Genomic DNA, 10421 nt, shown 5'->3' with positions numbered 1-10421 from the left:
CTCCCGAGTAGCTGGGATTACAGGCAGGCACCACCACACCCAGCTATTTTTCATATTTTTAGTAGAGGCGGGATTTCACCATGTTGGCCAGGCTGGTCTCGAACTCCTGGCCTCAAGTGATCCACCTATCTCGGCCCCGCAAAGCGCTGGGATTACAGGGGTGAGCCACCGCGCCTGGCCATATCCTTTATATTTTTATTAACAAAAGTAATACATGTTTCATAGTTTTAAAACATGCAGAAATATCTAAAGCAAAGGGTTAAAGTATACCCATCTCCTCCAAAATCCTACTCCCCAGAAGTAACCACTATGACCAGTTTTGCCTATGTGAATTATAAACATATACATACATACTCCCATTATATGACTATTGCAAGTTGTTTTCTGAACGTCACAAGCAGCACAAGTAAACACACCTCATTCTCTTTAACAGTCAGAGTATTTCACAGCCTGAAGGTATCCAAATGTATTTCATCAATCTCCTATTTATGGACATTGAATAAGATTCCATGTATTTGCCACCATCACAAACGACGTCATAGCAAAGATCCTTGAACATTTCTCTTTTGCACAAGTGTTGCTGTAAGATTGGCTCCTAGAGTGGGGTTTTGGGGACAGACAATGGTGGTTTTTACATTTTCATTAGATTCCCTGTCAAAAGAGATGCCCCCACTAACTCTACTCCACAGAGGGAGTCAGCACCTGGGGGCTGGAGCATTGTGCACTCTATACCATGGCCCTGGATAAACGCCGGAGAGCCCGGGAGGTAGTGAGCTTTCCTTTGCTGGAGCGATGCAAGGGGCTTCAGACAACCACCATGAGGATGCTGCAGGTGGGGTTTCTCCATCAAACGCCAGGTGTCCAGGATGACCTGTCATTTGTTCCCACTAGCAGATTTTATTTTCATACAAACTTTTGGGGGCCGATCCTGGCTGAGAGCTGCGTGAGGTTCCGTCGCAGCTCGAGTTCCCTCTCCCAGAGCCTGCTTGGGGGGACTAGAGCAACCCTGAGCCAAACAAACAGCTTGAAGATGAAATTTCCCCATCCATCCCTCAGAGATGGCCCTGTGAAATACATACAAAAAATACACAGCCTTTTAGAATCAGTGCCACTGTTTGTCACCAGATGTTCAGAGGCTGGGGTGCTAATTTATGCAGGCAAGTAGGAAGAGGAGAGATGAGCAGAGGGGGCTGGAAGATGGAAGGGGGGCTGTGGAGGTGGCAGGAAGACAATTCTAACCACGGCGCTATAGGATGGGTGGGCTGGGGGCGTCCTGTGCTGGGGGTTGCAAGGAAATGCATTGGTGAAGGGGTGGAGAAGGAGGGGTGACCATACAACATATAGGGTATTTTTTACCAATGAAATGTGATGAGCCAGAGAATCTAAGAATCTGATATCATTACAAGATCCTGTAATACTGTTGAGAATTTCCATAATCAGATTCCTGGATTCTGTGATTCTGTTTTTCAATGCTCTGATCTGGTGATTCTGAGCCTCTCATTCTATGTTAAAGCTCCAGGGAGGCCCCACAGGGCAAGAGCTTTCGGAGCGAGGCTACTGAAGACCAAGCCTAACTCTGAGTACTTTGCAGAACCTGGGCACATTGCCTGCCAGTTCCACGCCTCAGTTTCCTGGGTCGCAAATGGGGAGAGAATATCTGGGCTCGTGGTGTCGTGAGAGCATTCAGGGACCACTGAAGCGGGGTCCAGCACACAGTGGGTGTGAAGCTCATGCTGGCTTTGGCAGCTTTGTCCTGAGCTTCAACTGCGATGAGTCCAAGAGTCAATCCTGGGAGCAGAGGCCCAGGACAGAGCTGTTGTTCTGGGTGCTCCTCCAGGTCTGGAAGCATCCGGGGCTCCAGGGCCCAGGTCCACTGAGCAGCCAGCCTTCCACAGCAGGCAGCCGCAAGAAAGCAAAGCACACACACAGAGGGAAGGAAGCTCCTAGGGTTGCGGGAAAGCAAACAAGGGCCGCTTCCTCCAACCACACGCTGCAGACAGCCAACCTTTCCCAGGGCCAATCCTTGGGAGTCCTCCTCGGGCGCCTGGCCGGTGTTTGGACAGCTTGAGGGGTGCAGGGGCAGAGAAAGTGAAGATGCTGAGAGCCAGGCCCAGCCAGGCCCAGCACAGCCCCCTCCTGCCCTGCTCCTCTTCAGGGCACTGCTGGGCAGCCCTCCTGGCCACATGCCCAACCCTGAACCTCAGGCCCTTCTGTCAAAGGGACAGGCCTATGCGGGGCTTCAGTATGGGGTACTGGAGCTGGGAATAAAATGACACTAGTGATAACCAGTGTTGACAAAATGCCTACCAGAGGCCAGGCACTATTCTTAGTGCCACGTGCAGATTATTTCATTTGGTGATCATTATATCCTCTGTTATTACCCTAATTTAAAGAAACTGAGGCAGGCTTGAGTAATTTTACTGCCAGATGGTCTGACTCTGGGCATTCCACGCTCAATAAACCACAAATTTCCTTCCAAGGGATAGTAATACTGAGGCCAGCAGGGAGCGTTTTCGGAATAATCCACTTGCTTATTTCCTTCAAGTCCCACAATGACCCCATTAGGTGGATATCAGTATGTTCCCCATTTCTTAGATAAGGTAAACTGAGGAGCAGAGAGATGAAGCCACTTGCTCATGATTATCCCGTTAGAAAAGGGAGTAGCTAGGATTCAAACCTGTTTCTATCCCTTGCCAAAACCCATGATTGTCACCTCTATGCTAGTGCATGACTTCCCTCTCGCTGCTGAAGCAAATGACCACATACTCAGTGACTTTAAACAACACAAATGTATTCTCTTACAGTTCTGGAGGCCAGAAGTCTATCATCAGTTTCACCAGGCTGAAGTCAAGGTGTGGGCAGGGCCGGCTCCTCTGAGGCTCCACGGGGAGAAGCTGTGTCCTTGCCTTGTTCAGCTCCTGGATGCCTTGGCTTGAGGTTCCTTCCCCACCTGCAGAGCACATGGATCCACTCTGTGCTTGCATCATCACTGCCCCTTCTTTGACTCTGACCTCCCATGTCCCTCTTGTAATGACCCTCATGACTATGCCTCGTTCTATGCATGATCCAGGGTGATCTTTCCATCTGAAGACCTTTCATTCCTTCACATAATCAAAGACCCTTTTGCCATATAAGGTAACATAGTCCCAGGTCCCAGAGACTAGGCCATGGACGTATTTGGGGCCCATTATCCTGCCCACCACAGCTGAGCCAGGCTACGTTTTGCTGAAGGAGAGTTAATGATCTCCTCCTTCCTGGATGTCTATAAGCACATTTTGGGGCCACTGGAAACCCTGGTGGTAAAGCTCCCAGATGCTTAACTCAGAACTTGAAGACCTGGGAACTCATCCTCAGCCTGTCTGGAAACACTGAAGCATCCCTGGCGCCACCTGGGGTGACTTCTACTCCATGGGGTCCCCAGCACTTGGCCTGCACATGCAGGTTTGTATGACTGGGATGCTTGCCTGCCAGCTTGCTGAAGGCAGAGCTCGGCACCCCTCCCTCTAGGGCCAGCCCACCCCACCGTCATGTTTAATAAACAGGCATGGACATATATAGAAAGCTGAAACTGGATCCCTTCCTTACACCTTATACAAAAATTAATTCAAGATGGATTAAAGGCTTAAATGTTAGACCTAAAACCATAAAAACCCTAGAAGAAAACCTAGGCAATACCATTCAGGACATAGGCACGGGCAAGGACTTCATGACTAAAACACCAAAGGCAATGGCAACAAAAGCCAAAATTGACAAATGGGATCTAATTAAACTAAAGAACTTCTGCACAGCAAAAGAAACTACCATTAGAGTGAACAGGCAACCTACCGAATGGGAGAAAATTTTTACAATCTACCCATCTGACAAAGGGCTAATATCCAGAATCTACAAAGAACTTAAACAAATTTACAAGAAAAAAATCAACCAACCCCATGAAAAAGTGGGCAAAGGATATAAATAGACACTTCCCAAAGAAGACATTTATGCAGTCAACAGATACATGAAAAAATGCTCATCACCACTGGCCATCATAGAAGTGCAAATCAAAACCACAATGAGATACCATCTCACACCAGTTAGAATGGTGATCATTAAAAAGTCAGGAAACAACAGGTGCTGGAGAGGATGTGGAGAAACAGGAACGCTTTTACACTGTTAGTGGGACTGTAAACTAGTTCAACCATTGTGGAAGACAGTGTGGTGATTCCTCAAGGATCCAGAACTAGAAATACCATTTGACCCAGCCATCCCATTACTGGGTATATACCCAAAGGATTATAAATCATGCTGCTATAAAGACACATGCACACGTATGTTTATTGTGGCACTATTCACAATAGCAAAGACTTGGAACCCATACAAATGTCCATCAATGATAGACTAGATTAAGAAAATGTGGCACAAATACACCATGGAATACTATGCGGCCATAAAAAAGATTAGTTCATGTCCTTTGTAGGGATGTGGATGAAGCTAGTCATTCTCAGCAAACTATCACAAGGACAGAAAACCAAACACCGCATGTTCTCAGTCACAGGCGGGAACTGAACAATGAGAACACTTGGACACAGGGTGGGGAACATCATACACCGGGGCCTGTCGTGGGGTGGTGGGAGTGGGGAGGGATAGCATTAGGAGATATACCTAATGTAAATGAGGAGTTAACGGGTGCAGCACACCAACATGGCACATGTATACATATGTAACAAACCTGCATGTTGTGTACATGTACCCTAGAACTTAAAGTATTAAAAAAAAAATGGGCATGGAAAGAGCAAGCCATGGAAGCTCAGAGGGCTCCTGTGACTGTCACATTCATGTGACATGTCATATTGGAGGTGCTCAGCAGTGTGTGTTGAATTAATCCCCCACAGCCTGCAGAGTGGTACAGTCCAAGTGAAATTACTATGATGATGAAAATATCGTATTCTGCACCACTAAGTGTGGCAGCCACTGGCTGTGCATGGCTACTGAGTATTTGAAACATGGCTGATGCAACTGAGGATCTGGATTTTGCATTTTTCTTTTTGTAAATTTAAATAGCCACCTGTGGCTCCCGGCTACAGCATCTCTAGCATCTAGAGCATGAGCATGAGATAGCTAGAGCAGCTCTAGCATCTTCCCAGGACCTGGGCTCTCTGCAGACTCACACTCGGTTCCAAGGGCAGGTCTTAGCTTCAAATGACCTCTCCAGAACCCCAGATCCCTGGGGCCTCTTCAAGTTACCTCCCCACAACACTCCACTGCCCCACCTCAGAGGTGTATTTGTAAAGGTCTCAATCCCAATTTTAGGACCTGGGCCCAGTCCTCCCCATCCCTGCATAGAAGTCCTCATTTCTGACAGCCCCACTCTTTTCCTGTCTGTTGGGCCCACCACAGCCATGGCCAGCATTAACTGAGGGCCTGCGAGGATGGAGGTGTGCACAGGGAGAGGAATCATTATTATCCCATTTTGCCGAGCAAGAGGGGAAAGATTCAGCAGGGGCCAGAGGTTTCTCCAGGTCTCCCAGGAAAGCAGAGGCCACACGAAACAACAAACCCAGACCTCCCATGTGCTGCTGCAGAGAAACTTCTAGAGCCAAGGAGCCCAGCATCTTCCCGCAGAGACCAACCAGGGTTATCTGGGACAATAACAGCACCCCTGTCGCCCCGCTCACCACCCCCGACCTGATTCCCTGCCCAGAGCTGGTGTTCCACCAAGAGTGGGTCAGGGCAGATGGCTACATTGGCAGAGCCCCCTGCGGTGCCAGGTTCAGTTTCGTCCAGGGCCAAGGAACAAAGGGCTTTCATGGGGTGTAATCCAGGCCGAGGGGAGAAGAATGGTCAGGTGTATCGAGAGCAGGTTCACATGGAGGGAGAGAGCGAGCCCTGCGGGCCTGGCTGGCACAGGGGCCCGGGTTCCGGCTCACACTCCCAGGGCGGCAGACGGTCGCTGGCAGCAAGTAAAGGCCCTATTTGTGTGCTATGTCAGCAGGGAGGGCAGGCCTTTTAAGGGGCAAGATCATGTGGCCCGATAGCATGCCGGGGCCTCTCCCTGGGGGGGCCCGGGCCCCCTGTGAGGACTGTCGGCCATTGTTAACTGCGCCGTGTGTGAAGGAAAACGGGACACAGGCGGTCAGCTGATACCTGTGCGATCTGGCCACCGGGGGACTCAGTTCCAGTGCCTGCAGCTCCAGTTACACGGCCAGCCGGGCAAGGGGGGTGCGCCAGCTCTGGGAAGGGCCCACGGAGCTGCTGGCCCGGCTGACGTGCCCCCATCCATTGCATGCCCAGGGCAGGCAACAGGGAGCCAGCCAGCAGAGCGAGAAGGTGAGAAGCTCAGACAAACGAGGCCGGGAGGTGATGTAAGGTGTGAAGAGGGCACGGCCCTGTGAGCCTTTCCCCAGGTGTGAGCTCACTCTGGAAGGAGGGGCTGGGAGCACACTTTCAGGACTGCTTGGCTGTGTCCAACTTCCGAAAGGAAGGGGAAGTTGAGGAGAACATGGGGAAATAAAACTGTGAGTAGAGAGTGGAGATGAGCGGGCAGGAGGCTTCCAGCTGCATTGGGAACCAGCTCTCACATTTGCAATCCCTGCGGATCCCCACGGGGTAAATCTCAGCGGTACTGGCTGCAGCACACTGCTGGGACTCCACTTCTAACCAGCACACATGGGGACTGTGAGTCCACCAGGTAACGGTGGTGGACTGAGTGCTTATTTAAGGTTTACTGAGTGCGTGCCAGTGCTTGCCGTTAATGTGTTTAGTGATGTTAAAGTGTTTAATCCTCACAACAACCCCGTGTGATGAGTGTTATGGTAACTCCCACGGGGGAGACACACAGATGTTGAGCAACTTGCCCACGGTCACACAGCCGGGATGTGGCAGAGCCGGGATTTGAACCCATCTGGCTCTAGAATCCATGGTTTTAACCTCTACCCTACCCTACCCTCCATGACACGGTTAGTAACAGCCATTTACTGAGCACTAGCAATGAGCCAGGTGGGCTGCTGGGTGAATTCTCTCACTTAACTTGCTAAGCCGCCCTATAAGGTGGTTACTCCTGGTGAATCATGAAGGGCCCTGGCAGGAAACAGCACAAATGGGTGATGAGAAAAGAGACCTGTCACAGAGGCGCATGAAGGGTTAAGGGAAATGGTGAGGTGCCCTGGGGCTGGTGGCAGTAGGCAGCATTCCCTCCCAAGGCCTGAGACACAGGAATAGAGAGCCCTTCCTGGAACTTGCTCAGGGAGCTGAGGCTAGAAAAGCAGGCAGCCGCCCACAGCTGCAGCTTCAGTGGATGCAGCCCAGCCACCTGCAACCCTGCAGTGCGGGGGCTCTGCTCACCCTCCAGCCCCGTTTCGGGCCCACAGAAGCCAGCAGGCTGGGAGCCTGTGGACACAGCCCCAGGCTCAGCCCCCAGGGCATGGAGAAAGGTAAAGGACTAAGAAGGGATCTGGAGGGGTTGACAGGGAATAGCCAGCCAGCTGTCTCCACAAAGCCGGAGCAGGGCTCCTGCAGAGCACATGCACCCACCCGTTTGCAGGCTTCCCTCTGTCCACTAGCTCGCCTGGGACCAGCTCCAATCCTCAGACTTGGCCTTGGTCACAGAGATGACGCCAAGTCACAAAGATAAAGTGCCTCCATCCAGGAAGCGCTTATCCGTCCCTTCACTAAACACTCTTCATGCTGAGTAGGCTGGAGGCTTCGGGCTAGATGCTTTGAGGATACAGGGTGAACCAGATAGCTCTGAAGACTGCTGAAGGTATTCTATCCTCCATCCACTGCAACTGCACATTATCTGATCAGCACCTGCAGGATGTCCAGAGTGTCTAGATACTTACATGGCATTTTTAGATGGTTTTACAAACTACAGATGTCTTAGACAACATTAACTATATTCATATATGTATAATATGTGTAGTAGCCATGTACATCATAATATATGTACATATATGCACGTGCGCGCACACACACATATATCCATCTGTGTTTGCAGACTTTGTGGATGTCCTGGATTATTACTTCACTTAGTCATTGAACAAAATGCCCTGAGGTCAGCCATGTCCCAGGCCCCAGGACAGAGGAGGTGGAGAGAAGAACTGGGCACAGAACAATAGTCTCTGAGAAGCCCTTTGCACCAAAGACCCCAGCATCAAGCCATGGTGTTCCCAGAGCTGTACCAGAATCCCCTCCTTAGGCCTTCAAAGCCTGTGAGGAAGCCAAGACTCCTGGGAGCTGGCTGTGCTCAGAGGCAAGACGTGCTGTACACCAGACAGAAAGAAAGGTGGTTTCAGGGCGCAGGAGACTGGGAGGGGAAGCCACTGCTGACTCCATCAGGAGGGAGAACCGAGTTCCAGGCCACGAGGGCAGCAGGTGGATTAAGACGGGATCAGGCAGGCAGCACACGGCTCCTTCAGGAGGGGTAGCTGAAGAGCTCTGTGGGGAGTGCTATTTAGAGGGGTGTGGGCCAGGCTCAGGGAGCCCACACAGAAAGGAGCAGGGCCAGCACAGCGGGGAGTGAGGAGCAGTGGAGAGCCACCACCACCCTGGGCCTGAAGGGGCAGAGGAGGAAGGGTTCCAAAACCCAGCAAGAGCTGGGACCCTGGGAGGCTCAACCCAGTGGGAAGCAGGAGGGCAGGAGGCCTGGATGGTCCGGGAGGTCCACCTCCTGGGTGCAGGGCAGACAGTGTGCAGGGTGGGGCTGGAGGTGGGAAGGTAAAAAATAGCCAGCCCAGCTGACTCTGTGGAGCCATCTTGACTAGGTCTGGGTGACAGCTCCACACTAAGGTGGGCTGTAGCCCTGCTGCTTCCTCTTGGGGACTGTGGCCTCAGAGAATTTGAGCTAAGCATGCTTGGCAGGCCAGGGTGCTACCTAAACTGCAATGAAGTTGCATAGGTGCAGGGCCCGGCCACCATCACTCCACCTGTGGGCAGAATGGCAGGTGGGACCTGAATGTTACATCCAAGCACAGGATGAAATTAAGCTGGAATTTCAGGGTGCTGTGACCAGCTTGGTTCTCACCCTGCTGGGGCTTACCAACTTCTGACACCCCAGACTCCTGGAGAACACTGGCTGCCGCTACTATCCTGGGTGCCTGCAGCAGGAGCTGCGCCCACTGCCACCCCCAGCTTTGAAATTGCCAGGTCTCTTCCTTACACCACCGTGGCTGTCCAGTTTATTTTCTAGACTAGAGCACCTGCCACAATCCAGAGCTGTGTGCCTTCAGGCAAGCCACTCCCCTTCTCTGAGCCTCCTTTTTCTTACCTGTCAAATAAGAATACTCACAGAATGCACTTCTCAGGGTTTGTCAGGATGAAATGAGTCACCACACTCTGTCAACAGTAGCTGCTACTGTCCTTGCAACCCTGCATGCATTCACAAATGTTAGTTTAATGCCATTGCCAATAGAAATAAAATACGAGCCACATAGGTAACTTAAAATTGTCTGCAAAGCAAAAAGACACAGGTGTCATTAATTTTAATAATATTAATATGTTATTTAATCCAACATGTCCCAAATAGTATTTCAATGCCCAGCAGCAGCCACATTTCAAGTGCTCAGTGGCCACACATGACTGGCAGCTACCATATGAGACAGCACAGGTTCATGAATGCATGCAACCATGAATGAATGATTGAGAGTTTGCTTCAGGCTGGGGAAATCAAGAGGCTTTCTAGAGGAGGAATTACTGGCATTGGATAGCCAAGGGTGAGCTGTATTTGAACATGTGGGGATAGACACGGTTACCCAGGCTCATGCCCTTCTTGTTCTACAGATGGGGAAACTGAGGCCCAGAGAAGTGAGCAAGAAGCCTTGGCATGAGTTACAAGGAGAAAGTACAGGATTCAGAAGGTGAGTAGGAAATAGGTGTGATTCCTAATGCCAAGCACAGAGAGGGTGAGTAATCATGGGCGAATAAGGGAGTGAGTCAACAGTGTTAAGGAGGTAGGGAGGGGAAGGGGAAAGGGAGGATGAAGAAGCCTGAAGGGCTTTAAAAGATCCACTTGCATCCTGCTGCTGCTTAAGATGCTAGACCAGCTGTCACCATGGTAACAGGAGAAAATCACAGAGCAATTTGTAATCAGCCATGGTTCTTGCTGCTCCGTGGGAACATTGCTCCCCGTCTGCATCTCTGAGCAGGAGGAGTCCCGCAGATCCCAGAGTCCAGCCCCCTCTGATGCTTGAGACCCTTCGCGTCCCCGTCCATGCAAAGCTGTTCATCCACAGCTCACACAGCTCCCTGAATAGGAAGCTACCTCCTTTTGGGCCAACCTGCCCCAGCCCTGTGGGGCCTGCGGGGAGCAAGCTTTCCCTCCCGACAACCTGGAGCCTACCTCTGTTGCTCTGGCCACTGGAGCCCAGCTTCACCCTCTCTACCCACAGCCCCACTTCCTCCCCTGCCCTAGAGCAGCCTTCAGTGACTGCCAGCAACCCCATTCTCCA

The 10421-nt window shown here is 51.2% G+C and overlaps 1 long non-coding RNA gene across 1 annotated transcript in view; it reads left to right on the top strand.

The window, feature by feature from the left end:
- Positions 1-6000: 6000 nt before the first annotated feature.
- Positions 6001-10421, top strand: part of LOC139362021 (uncharacterized) — a 31575-nt gene continuing 27154 nt past the window's right edge. Inside the window, exons 1-2 of the long non-coding RNA XR_011620254.1 lie at positions 6001-6306; positions 9754-9830. This is a non-coding gene — a long non-coding RNA (uncharacterized lncRNA). The remainder of the gene's footprint in view (positions 6307-9753; positions 9831-10421) is intronic.

This window comes from Macaca nemestrina, chromosome 2 (genome assembly GCF_043159975.1).
Source record: "Macaca nemestrina isolate mMacNem1 chromosome 2, mMacNem.hap1, whole genome shotgun sequence".
Classification (NCBI taxonomy): domain Eukaryota; kingdom Metazoa; phylum Chordata; class Mammalia; order Primates; family Cercopithecidae; genus Macaca; species Macaca nemestrina.
Note: the sequence above shows the minus strand (reverse complement) of the source record. Positions and strands in the feature narration are given on the sequence as shown.